Below are 14,140 nucleotides of genomic sequence, written 5' to 3'. Positions count from 1 at the left end.
TTTTCCTCAGTTTTAGTTTGTAACCCGGTTTGTTTTTTTTTCTATCGATTTATGAGTCTTGAGCGGTATACTACTGTTGCCTTTATTTACCGGTATTAGAATATCATCAATCAATTCAAAAGATACACATCAAGATAAAAAAAAAAAACCAATTAAAACACATGTAGTAAGTATTTTCTAAATCGTTGAAAAATATAGTATTAACATACTAAGTGCAAATATAAAAATGTATATGAACAGATCCGGGATCTTTAAAACATGTAAAGATTATTTATTTAAACCCGCATGTCAATTATATGAACCGATTCGAGCGTAGCGAACATTATAGTTTGTCTATTCATAATAACAGTATCTTTAATATAGTCAATGTGTGAGGCAGTCACAGTTTATTTACAATTAAATGTTATGTTGATAAAGTCGATGTAAGGTAAGCAGTGTTGTTAAATATATAACCTATAAAATTGAAAATGGAAATAGGGAATGTGTCAAAGAGACAACAACCCGACCAAAGAACAGACAGCAGCCGAAGGCCACTTACGGGTCATCAATGCAGCGAGAAAATCCTGCACCCGAAAGCGTGCTTCAGCTTCCATTGTTAAATATATAACTAGCATTTTTACTATTGAAAACCACAATCATATTACAATATGTAAATCACAAAAACGAAGAACACAATCACATTACAATATCTAAATCATAAAATGAAGACCACAATCATATTACAATATCTAAATCACAAAAACTAAAAGAAAAAACCCTATATCAACTAGATACATGTTAAACACCTTGAAAGTTGCTATATAATTTTAATTTAACTAAATAAAGATATTGGGGATACTTGAAAATGCTACTGTATTAACATCAATACATATATGAACTATCTACGGGGAAGCAATGTTGTAGTTGCAATATAACCTGTGTTTTTACGCACTGAGACCACAATTATATTTGCATATCTAAATTAAAGACTAGAAAGAAAACTATATCAACTAGATGTATATTAAACACTTTGATTGTTGTTACAGAACTTAAGTTTAACTTACAATATACAATATAGGAAAGGTGTACTGACATAAGTGGTCTATAAACACATTAACTCCAAATGGAGGTTTCGTTAGTAGAAGCCGGTTAACTCAACCGCCGGTTAACTCTGAACCGCCGGTTAAATCTCAACCACCGGTTAACTCAACCGCCGGTAAAATTTCAACCACCAGTTACCATATTTATATAAATAGGGTCCAATACATTAATCCACCATTCTGCCTCTGAGGAAGGTCCTTTTTGGACCGAAACCGGTCAGGCTATGAAACATCACCAGGCGCTGTTAATTATGTGTATTGGTATATATACTATATTTTTATGCTTTACTTAAAATGTACTTTGAATACTTGTAAACACTACTGTATGATTAATAAATATAAATAAAAAACAATCTGTCATACAAGACAAGGTACAGATGAAAGGTATATTAATATTTGTACCTAACATTCTCATATGCTGACTTTGTCATTAATACAGTTTCGAGCAAAGCAAGTTTTTAAATTTAAATACTAAGAACTCCAATGGAAATACTTTTTATGTTACATTTTTACAGCAGGTTTTCTTAAAACTTCCGCAGCTCATTATATCACTCCGATTTTTTTGGTTCAACTTTCTGTTGTTCATTCTTAATACAAATAAGGATATGTGGTTTGCCTACCAACGAAACAACTATTAAATAAAGTTAAAATAAAGAGGATGTAGGCAATTTTAAGCAGTAATACGTATACGGCCTTTAACAAGAAAACAAACCCGAATAACTGTATGTATAAAAAAGAAGATGTGGTATGATTGCCAATGAGACAACTCTCCACAAAAGACCAAAATGACACAGACATTAACAACTATAGGTCACCGTACGGCCTTCAACAATGAGCAAAGCCCATACCGCATAGTCAGCTATAAATAGGCCCCGATAAGACAATGTAAAACAATGTGTTGTGTTTTGTAGACTGTTGTATGTCTTTTTGATTTTTTGCCATGGCGTTGTTAGTTTATGTTTGACGTATGTGTTAGAATATCCTTTGGTATCTTACTTCCATCATCTGCACTCGCACCAATCTCTTTTCCTGAAGCCTGTATAAAGATAAAGGAAATTGACATGACTTTAACCGAGGAAACTGTCCATTAAGGATAACAGTAGTTTTTAATAACCATAGTATAACCAGTATTTCCGCCAAAATAATATAAAAATCATAACTAGTCTTTGTTTTATGTATGTTATAAAAATATATTGTCGCTGGTCTTTCAAAATGTTCTACATGACTTTTTTGGCTAAAAATACTTTCTCACACCAATGGTTTGGGCGGGAGGAAATCTTTGGTATTACAAAATAGCATACAGTTAGACCAATCAAAACGTTTGAAATAAAACATATTACAAAATTGCCAATGTCAGTTGTTTGTAAAGTTTGCTTCCAAAATGTTGAATGAAAACTTAATAATCGTTGTATAATGGCTCTGGGAATAAAATAATTGTACATTTCTTTATTTCTGTGAAAATAATTTAAGTTCTGGCATAATCCAGAAATGTCAAAGTTTTTATTTCACTGCTTTTTTCAAAAGTGTTTAAGTTCACATACGACATTTTGGAAGCATGCATTTTGTCATATTTTCAAACCTGTTTGTGAAATATTTATTTTTTGAAAAATTTGTAATTTACAACATTTTGGAAGCCCAGCGACGATATGTATATTTGATTTCTTTTTGTCTTTGGAACACAATTTTAGTTTGGTTTGTAATATATACCTTCTCACTTATCTGTCGATTTCATTGAGTACAAGCGATACACTGAATTCAAATACTAGAACATTTACGCTAGAAGAACTTTAGAAGCAATCTCAAATATTGGTATAGAATGAGCATTTACCTGCGGGAAAAATTCGGATTTAGACTCCATCCTCAAACAAAATAGAGAAACAAATCATCAATTGTATTCAAAGGTACCAGACATATAATTTGAAAAGTCGGACGTTAGTCTACATAAGAGTCATCAGCAACGCACAGGTCAAAATAGTTAGAAAGCAAAACAAGTATAAGGCTGAAGAGCACTGAGGAACCAACATTCTAAAATGTTGTGCCATATACGGCTAAGGTTGGTTTATGTCTGGGATAAGAAAATCTTGCGAACAATTCATTAGTCTTAAACATGTCAAATGACATAATGATAGCAACAGATATTTTTAATTACAGGATATTACGCAATATTGTTCTTCTATCCAACAGATATTAATGATTTGTGATGAGAATCCGACCTATTAGAAAGAAGTACATATTAAGCCTCATTCTACTAGCTTTGTTTCCACTTATACTGGTCATACAACAGTTACCAAGTAAGATTAGAAGAACTTTTTATTGAAATCATCATTGCATTTAACGAAACATCTTTCAATTTAGAATGAAATAAATATAACGATTTCAAAAGTAGAATACCAAGAGTTATTACTGAAACCTTGGGAAATATTTACACTCTGCAGGAAATACACGTTATTGTTATATACTCAAATGTTTTTGTTTGTTGAATATGTTTGCATGTAATACTCCGCCTCATTCATTCATTATTTGTTTACTTTGTGTAGGCATGTTATATTATGATGTATATTGTTCATTGAATATTTGTATTGCGTAAATTCAATAAGCTGTGTTTGCTAATGGAAAGGCGTATAATTATAGAATGATTTACCTTTAAAGTAGACATACTTTTGACGTATATTTTGTTTGAAGCACCTGTTCAGAACACATAACTTATCATATATACCAGGATTAAGAATGTGTATGCCAGACAAGCATTTCGTCTAGAAAATACACGTCGTGACGCTGAAATCATGAATTTTAGACGTTAAAATGCTAAATAAAGTAAAAAATTGAAGAGCGCTGCGAACACGAAATTTCGATAATAGTACATGATTTTTGGTTAAATGGTGAATGCATTGCATTTATTACAATCAATTTAAAGAATGAAAAATCACTGACAGATCTATTTCATGTATGTGTTTTAAGGAAATAGATACAACGGTTTGAAAAAGATACAATAAGATGTAATATATATGACAATTTCAGAGGCAAAAGAACACAAAAACTATAAACGACCTTCTTCAAGTGGAGTCTACAAAGCAAAACATTCAAAACTATTTATCATGAAATACAGACCATTAAAATGTTTATTCATAGAAAAACCGAACTCCGAGGAAAATACAAAACGGAAAGTCCCCTATCAAATGACAAAATCAAAAGCTCAAACGAATGACTATCAACTGTCACATTCCTGACTTGTTACAGGCATTTTCTTATATAGAAAATATAAAACTGTTTGTAAATCTGATGGTCGAATAGGTAGGTTTGTATACAAACTGAGAGTTTGAGTCAATACAGTGTAAATTGTTTATGGCTGCTAATTTCTAAAGTAATGACATTTAATTCAAAATATATTTTTAGGCATTGAACAAGATAATCAGAATTCTGAAAAATTATATATTCAACAAAAACTTTTGACCGCTTATGGTTCTGTTACAACAACAAGAGGTTTAATTCAAAAAAGAGACACGAAAAGTGTGCATAAACCGTTGAACAAAATAAAATCTAACAAGCCTGCAGCAAAAGTGAACGTCAACCAACAAAGACTGTCGCAAGGAATCATCATACGTGGTGGGCGACGTTTTATCAGATCTGGTGGTTCACTAAGTTTAGATTTGAGAAGACAACCTGCCTTTTTCGCTGACGAATTAGACCCAACAACAGACTGGTGGAAGGCATTTACAGAACTTTCAGAGTATTTATTAATAATAAAAAAAGCAATAATTTACTTCAACTTTGTTTGCCAAGTTATCTAGGCATTCGCATCTCGAGTTAAAAGGTGTTAAACTAAAATATGTAAATTAAATATGCGCAAAAAAATTTAAACAAACGTAAACGTTTTATTTTGAAAATATAACTGTGAGTTTATATCTCTTTGGTGTATATCAGTCTCTCTTTTTTATTGGTATTGACGCTAAAGTTTAAAACTTCTTCTCATGCAAATAAACCAAATTATATTTTAATAGCTAATATATATGAGTGGTTATCGAAATAAATTGAATTAGGACATTAAATTTTATCCGTCTTGTTTGAATCTTATAAAGACTGTAAATGGTTCTTCTAAATTGAAGCATATTCTCGAAAATTATAAACTTGTTTTTCTGGAATTCGTATATATCAATGCGTATAGAATCTTTGTTTTTGTTTGATTTATTAATACAGTTCTACATATTCTAGATCTATGAATCTGAGAAGCCACCAACTAAGTATACTTCATTTGGATTTACCTTTTGTTCAAAAGTCAATATTTGAATTGTAAACTTGTAGGTTGAACCATGCAATTGCTAGCGAAACGTCAACAAAGAAATGAAATGAAAAAAAAAAAACAACATGCAATTATAACAGAATTGTTTTTATTTCTATTACATATAACCTCACTTAGTTACATCTAAAATAATAGTATGATTCTCAATATGATGAAGAAGCAATGCTCGGAATATGCATCTTTCACTTGAATAGGACGAACACACACAACGACCATTTAAAAGTAGTTCGATTATTTAAATTTCTTCTGTATCTAGTTGGATATTTCAGACCACTTATTTATTGACTTTAGATCAATGCGTTATCTAAGTTAAGTTTAGTTTGTAGTTTTCCATCGTTTTAAAATATAATACATTCAGGGTGATATTTTGATAAGCGTACCTCAGACAGTTGTGATTGGTTTAAAAAGTTCTAAACAATGGAAAATCAACCAATGACGTGACGTTTTTGCTCTTTGAATATAGGAACAATGAGATTACTCATAGTCCTTTAGATTCGTATCATATCCTTGTGCATAATCATATAGAATCTAATGCATTCTGGGTAATATGTTCATAAGCGTACACCAACTGTTGGGATTTGTTTAAAACATTCTTAACAATGGAAAATTAACCAATGACGTGAAGTAATCTTTCTTTTCGTGTACAAACAAGGAGATTACCTATAGTCTTCAGCTTTTAGTTTAACATATTTTATTTACTCAAAGTAAAATGGATTGGACATAAGTAAGCCATACTTATGAAATTTGGTACGACGACGATGATGATGATGATGATGATGATGATGATGATGATGATGATGATGATGATGATGATGATGACGATGATGACGAAGAGAGGTTCGGATTACCAGATACTAGTAACTTCACATTCCGTATAAGGTCATCAAGAAGCCATCTTAAATTGTCTCAATGTTGCATTCACAAAGCAATATGAATCAGCATTTATATTGACTCATATACAAGTCATAGTTCAAGAAAGAAGAGTAGCATCTGAATTGTGTTGATTCATATTTAGTTTCCTCGGTCCATATAGTGCTTAGGTACATCTTTATTTGTGGTAACATTTTAATTGGGTTTTAAACTTTGATATAGAGTCTGCTTTTCGAGGGACACATCGGTATGATTAAATAGTCTGATAGTTAATGGTATAACGGATTCTTTAGTAAGATAAAATCTACAAAAGGAACAATGATATCATAATGATTGTCATTTCTCAAGGGATATACAGTTGAACTCTGTACACTAGGTGGAACAATATTGCATAGATAATTCGTAGTCCTTTAGATTCTGGTCATATCCTTGCAAATAATCACATAAAATTAATAAAAAAAAAAAAAAATGATATATAAATTTCAGTGATTTGAAATCTGTTAAAAAGGATTTTCGATGTGCTTATATGAAGTCACGTGGTAACTGGTGGGACTGTAACTCATATCAATATAAAATACACGAAGAAAGACCGTGCTTAGTGTATTCCTTTGGGTATGTAGAGACGAAATGTATATATGGATGATTATCGAATTAGAGACACATATTTCATATCCAGAAACCAATGCAACATCATGACATCTTCACTTAATGCCTCCTACACACTTATTTTTTTTTGAATTGAATTCACACACTCTTTTTTTCTAATTCGTCATGTTCGTATCGATTTCGAGTTAACTAATTCGCATTAGAAATGCGTTTTCGTTAATACGAATTCGTTAATTCGAATTAAACTGTGGTGTGGATACTTTCTAAATTTTAACTCGAATAAAATTATGATAAATGAAATTCATAATGCGACCAAAAGTTAACGTCGTTCTAACAGTAAAGCGGATTTTATGCGAATTCCAATTCTAATTATAATTTACGTTCGGACGTAAAAACGTTTCGAATGCTAATTAAACTACTTCGAAACAGTTAGTGCAAATTAAATTCGTATTACGTGTGAACGCAGCATTAGAACAAAACTCTCCTTATAATATATGATATGTTCGCACAATAATGATGTATCTAAAAAGGATAACAAATCATAAAAAGGCATTTGGCAGTTCAACAGATGACGATGATCATTATAAAGCGATTCATTCGAACAGAAACAACACAGAGACAAAAAGCGAACAATCATATTTTATGTTTATTTCTTTGTACCAAAAAGGTCTAATGCTCCTATACATATACAAATTTAACACATTCCCACACGTATTACATAACAACGTATTGGTCAGAAAATATTTTTGAAACACTGCCTTGTTCCAAATACTTAAATAAGATTCATACATAAGGAAATAATGCTATACATTTGGTGCTTCCAAACGCTCAACTATATGTACGCTAAAGCTCCAAATTGTAACAACAGAGATGTATAAATATCTAAATATTATCCATTTTTTTTTTTAGAATTGGAAACGACTTCCGGTTTGACGATGCAATGGCAACACTTGGATGTGAAGTTCATTCGTTTGATCCAAGGTAGTTGCATGCTTATAGTTGGTTTATTTAAAAAAAAAATTAAATGAGTTATTTTCATACCTTTGGAAGCTTTTAACAACTGGAATGGAAACTTTGAAATCGATAACTGAGCTATGCCTTAATTTTAGATGGATAAGTGTTCATGTAAAGACAAAAATGAAAAAAAACATTAGCAGATCGGCGAATGATTCGCGTTTAATATCGAAAAATGGTAGCTAAGTATAGCTGAAAACGTTTTAAAATGTCTTAAGTCTAGAAGCGATTTCACCAAGAAGGGATTATTAAAAACAAGAATGTGTCCCAAGTACACGGATGCCCCATTCGCACTATCATTTTCTATGTTAAGTGGACCGTGAAAATGGGGGTAAATCTCTAATTTGGCATAAAAATTAGAAAGAGCATAACATAAGGAACATGTGTACTAAGATCCAAGTTGATTTGACTTCAACTTCTTCTAAAACTACCTCGACCAAAAACTTAAACCTGGAGCGGGACAGACGGACGAACAGACGTACAGACCAGAAAACATAATGTCCATAAATGGGCCATAAAAACAGTTATCGAGTATAGTAATGTTTCGAATGTTATAGAAGAAAAAGTATTGCAGTTTTTGTTATGAAGGCTTTTAAAGAACTGAATACAAAATATTGCATCTTATAAACTTAACGTGCAATTATGATCACTGTTGAATATATGAGAAAGATACCAAAACCATAATTTAGCAATATACAGAAGGTTTGGGACATTAGCTTGCAGGCTTCGGTTTCTGGAATACCAAAAGAACATTCAAAATCTATTTCAAACTAAATTCATTATGTTTAGTTATTTGTTTTTATGCCCCATTTATGGCTATTGTGTTTTCTGGTCTGTGCGTCCGTTCGTCCATATGTCGTCCGTCAGTCTGTCCCGCTTCATGTTAAAGTTTTTGGTTGAGGTAGTTTTTGATGAAGTTGAAGTCCAATCAACTTGAAACTCAGTACACATGTTCCCTACGATATGATGTTTCTAATTTTAATGCCAAATTAGAGAATTAATCCCATTTTCACCTTCCACTGAATATGGAAAATGATAATGCGGATCGGGCATCCATGCACTGGGGACACATTCTTGTTAGAAATGAAATCTATCATGTATATCCAATTATAAACGCTTTAGCTTAAAACTTCAAGAAACTGTGATACATGTGTCATAAAAAATAGGCCATCAGAAACGGAACAAAAGCACAATATGTAACGAAAAAAGTAAAATCACAAAAATACCGAACTCCGGGGAAAATTCAAAACGGAAAGTCCCTAATCTAATGGCAAATCGAATGATAAAACACATCAAACGAATGGACAACAACTGTCATACTCCTGACTTGGTACAAGCATTTACAGTATCATATAATTTTATATTTGGAAATGAGGTCTGACGGATTGAGGGATATGTGTAAAATATATGAATCGGCCAACAGGTAGATAGTTATACATTGGAGCGATCGATTTATATGGCAACTTGAGAGAAAGATAATGGGTATAACCAATTAGACAACTATCTACTAAACTGTAGATTCATTTTTTTCGTGGGTATCAATTTCGTGGATTGAGGAAAACTTCGTGGATATTTGATTTCCTTGTTTTATCAATCTTTGCAAACAAAGCCTAGAGAAAATTTGTAATTCGTTGAAGATTTGACTTCGTGATACAATTGTATCCATGAGAGGCACGAAAAAATTAAATTGGTATACAACGAATAATTGTGAATTCACAGTATCCAACTTGTGTGGATCTGAGGCAGCTACCACTTGATTTTTAGGGGGGTGATGAACAATTAGTACTGCATTTGTTTTTAGTTGTGATCTCTGTTCTGTTTTTTTTTATTATTCACTCGGTCTTGCCTTTTTTTTATTTTATTGTGACCTTTTTTACATAAAAAGTCATTCTGCCCTTTTTTGGGCCAAGTTGCTCATTCTCCTTTTTTTAATCAAAACTCCTGTCCTGCCTCTTTTTTAAATGTCATCCACCCCACCCTCTGGCCTCTACACTTTATACATTTCAAAGTGTAGCTCCCTAGCAACCATATTTAAATTCAATGAACGAGATTGATACATGAGCAAGTCCTCATATAGTTGATGTGTTTCTTCAGTTTTGGTTTGATGTGAACCGAAGTTTTTTTTCACTTAATCAACCTTGAACAGAGATAAACTACTGTTGCCTGTATTTACCATTTAGTCAGCCATAAAAGCCTCGACACGACAAAATGTGCAATAATCAAAACACAAATTCACATTTGAACACTATATTTTTCTATTCAATTAATTTCAATGCTTGTGGACTATAGACTTAATAATAGTCAGAAGTCATATAGCTGTAACCCAATCGTTTGATGAGTTTGAGCCTTTGCCATTTATTTACGGACTTTCTGTTTTGGTTTATCCCAGAAGTTCGATATTTTTGTTATTTTACTTTCTAGATGTCTTGTGGATTTTGTTGTCAAATTGCTAAATTTTGGTTTCTTAAACATTTCTTTAAATTCAAATCTAACAGTAAAATGCGACTATTATTTCAGTATGAATGTCAGTGAATATACAAGAGAAAGTGGTGTGGTTTTTCACACGTTTGGAATAGGGAGTCAAAACGATGATTTATTTACTCCAAGGACAAACGAATATATAAGAAAAGAACAGAAAAGCACATGGAAGCTTAGAAAGTTGTCAACAATCCTTTCTAATCTTGGCCATCAAAATGTAAGTACATTTATATTACTTTATTGTGATTATATATCAATAATTTCGCAATTCATTTATCAAACATAAAGCCGATTTGAAAAAATAATACTTCTTTTGACATTTTGCTAATTTTCATTTTTCTTTCAATATCTTGCCGAGTTTCTTTCTTTATCTTACCAGTTTTCATTTTTTTTTATCTAGCTACATCTCACTGATTATGTTTTTTGCTTTTCTTTATCATGTTAAAACATGCATCTTACAAATTCTCATGTTTTCTTTTCATTTTACTTCTTACTGACTCTAGCTTTTCTTTTCTCTTTTATTTACATGCCGTTGATTTTTTTTTTAAATCAGCTTTCTTTGTATGCTGATGATTTTCAATTTTGACCTTCAGATGACTCTAGACATCCTTAAACTGGACATTGAAGGTTATGAGTGGGACGTATTAGAAAACATTGTACAAGAAGGTCTTCTTTCAAAGGTAAAACAATTAGAAGTCGAATACCACATATTCCCAGACTTTCCAAAGAGAGAAAAGTACGTAGATGTGCTGAAAACTTTTCAGTCTTTGTGGAAGCTTAATTTCAGACGATATTACAAATTTGTCCATCAGTTTACACCGAATGAAAATATGGCACATTTGCAGGCCGATGTTGCGTACGTGAACGGTTATTAATTCATCTTGTACTCGAGTGCATTTAACAAAAATGTTTGAATATTGCATTTGCTACGAACTTTTTTATATGGCATGTTAACAAAACTTTCCCCAAAATATGTTTATATCATGTTGTTATTTATTATAGAATAGCGAGATATTAAAATATATATTTATTTTATAATGTCCGTTGTTAAAATTATTTTCTTTTTTTTTACATGTTGAAAGAGGGGTTATACTATTAGTTACATATAAATAAGGAGATGTGGAATGATTGCCAATGAGACAACTCTCCGAAAGATACCAAAATAACACATAATTGATGGGCGAAACGCGCGTGTCAGATTTGTGATTAATTATATAAAACAAAGAAGATGTTTCATGATTACCAATGAGACAACTCTCCAAAAGATACCAAAAATAACACAGAAATTAACAACTATTACAGATCACCGTACGGCCTTCAACAAAGCCCCCACCGCATAGTCAGCATTAAAAGGCCCCCAAATGACAATGTAAAACAATTCAAACGAGAAAACTAACGGCCTAATTTATGTGTTAAAAATGAACGAAAAACAAATATGTAACACATATAAACAAACGACAACCACTGAATTACAGGCTCCTGGCATGGGACAGGCACATACACACATTATGTGACGGGGTTAAACATGTTAGCAGGATCCCAACCCTGCCCCTAATCTGGGACAGTGGTATAACAGTACAACATAAAAACAAACTGTAAAAATCAGATGCATAGTATGCTATTGACCTAATATGATATATATGGGGTCAGTAAAATTTATATGAGGTGATAGCAAAGCTATGTACACCATGTAACGAATTTATCTTACCGACTATCTTAATATGTGGTATTTAGACTAGTGGCTTATCAAAGTGATTAAGTCTTCAATGCCGTTAGTATTGAAAACATAGTACGTCCATCGGTCTATACAAAAACAAATGTCAACAATAGTTTCAAATGTGTTTTATGGATTTATTTTAATTTTTCAATATCAATTTCTTCGTCTTTTGAAACCTTGAAGATTTTCCCTCAACACCGTGTTGTTTTTATAAAGGTACGTACATGTAACACCACTACTAACCGTGTATCAAAATAAGCCCCGCCTACTAACCCAAAATGGAATATACACGGTCTCAACATGGTTGCTTTTAACCAATCATATTCCTAAAAATGCATAAATATATATATATAGGAGGTAAGATTAATCTCTTACCTCTGGCAAACATGAATATGACAAGCTGATTTTGTGCAACATTCCTGGATAGATATAAGAAGGTGTGGTAGAAGAGCAAATGAGACAAATCTCCACCATTCGTCACAACTCGGCCGATTCGGTATCTTCAAGAGGAGTAGTGGATTCAACCGAGGATTGCCGATTGAACTCTACGTCCAAGGCACAGTTTGTAAAAGTAATGATTCCATAGAAAATTTTCTCAAGTTATGAGGGACGACCGATAGTTTTTGAAATCCTTCTATTTGACCTCTGACTACATTTTCAAAACAATCTGCACAATTTTGACACTCTTCAACATGCCTTTATCAAAGGGTATTACATTTATCTTCAAAATAATACCAACATTAGCCGACAGGTAATTAGGTCATTTTTTTTAATTTACCTTACTTGTCACCGTACTAATATGACTATTCTTCTTCCAATTACGGGAAAGATTTTGGTGCCGGAGTGTGAAATCTCACTAGGGTGACTTAGGTAGCAATACACAGTTAGGAAAAAACTTGAAATTGACACTCATAATTTTTAAACACCCTCTTTCCCTTTCTTTCTAACAAATAAGGTTTAATATTTGTGTTATGCGTGTGTATAAGAATCTTCCATAGATTTAATTTCCAATAGTTATGATGGTGAAATATAAACTCTTTCTCTTGTAACCATGGCAACAATCTGCATTTATTTGATAAAAAAATATTGCAAAAAGGGGTGGGGTGAACATGTCACAAAAGTCTCAAAAAAGTCAATAGGAACATTTTAAACTAATTAGAGCGATATCTTTCCTTATCGATCTATCAAGAGGCCCAAACATGTCATATGCATTTCTGTTCGTTTTTCCATGAAATTGAATTGAATCAAATCTTTGTTGAAAACACTACAATAAATTACAGACCTATGGGCGGTACAGATAGGAAAAACGGACTGTCACGCAGAAAAAAGGCATATAAAACATGCTAAAAACAACCTAAATGTTCATATATAAACCCACTAGGAAGGCTATATTATTCTCAAACTATCTAAAAATCAATTTTATTGTACAAAACAATTCATATTTAAAACTTTATCCATGGTCATAATGCTAAACTAAACTTCTAACTGTGTATTGCTACCTTAGTGGTAGAAATGTGGTCAGTGTTGGTCTTCTCCTTTACGTAAGCAATCCCTTTACTGGAGTGGGGAATCTATTTGGTAGTGCTGGATGTGCCTTTGCGCAGCAACGTCCAGTTAGAATTGGGATGTTAAATCGAAGCCATGCATTATGTACGTTTTCAACTATAGCAACAACATTTTGAGGAATCCTTAGTAAGTGGGGTGTTGCATGGCAAAATGTCTGTCCTTATCCAATATATTCTCCTTTTCCAGTGGCAGTAAATGTTTCCTTCATCAATTACGACTCTATTACAGGACCTATACTGATTCTATGTAATGATACACAGCCACGTTTTGTTGGCATAGGAACGTTATTTACAATGTATCGTTCAGGCGAATGTCATATTCTTTGTGCGTTAATAATCATTGTTATGTAAGTAATACGATATTAATTGCCGAATACAAGGCAATTAGTAGCCCTTCCGGAAAATCGAGATACAAAAAAAAACAACAACAAAAAAACACGATAATGATCGTAACTTCGTCTATCATGGAAGATCGTAACTTGGAATTGTTTTTTTTTATAAACTTCTTAGATGA

At 32.2% G+C, this 14,140-nt stretch overlaps 1 long non-coding RNA gene across 1 annotated transcript; it reads left to right on the top strand.

The window, feature by feature from the left end:
* Window positions 1-355: 355 nt before the first annotated feature.
* On the top strand, window positions 356-11,382 carry LOC143076677 (uncharacterized). Its single transcript, XR_012978747.1, has 7 exons — window positions 356-427; window positions 3,264-3,370; window positions 4,473-4,806; window positions 6,733-6,858; window positions 7,762-7,833; window positions 10,384-10,561; window positions 10,938-11,382. It is a non-coding gene; the product is annotated as an uncharacterized LOC143076677 (long non-coding RNA).
* Window positions 11,383-14,140: the final 2,758 nt, after the last annotated feature.

Source organism: Mytilus galloprovincialis, chromosome 5 (genome assembly GCF_965363235.1).
Source record: "Mytilus galloprovincialis chromosome 5, xbMytGall1.hap1.1, whole genome shotgun sequence".
Classification (NCBI taxonomy): domain Eukaryota; kingdom Metazoa; phylum Mollusca; class Bivalvia; order Mytilida; family Mytilidae; genus Mytilus; species Mytilus galloprovincialis.
The sequence above is the reverse complement of the archived record's forward strand: the minus strand, read 5'-3'. Positions and strand labels throughout refer to the sequence as shown.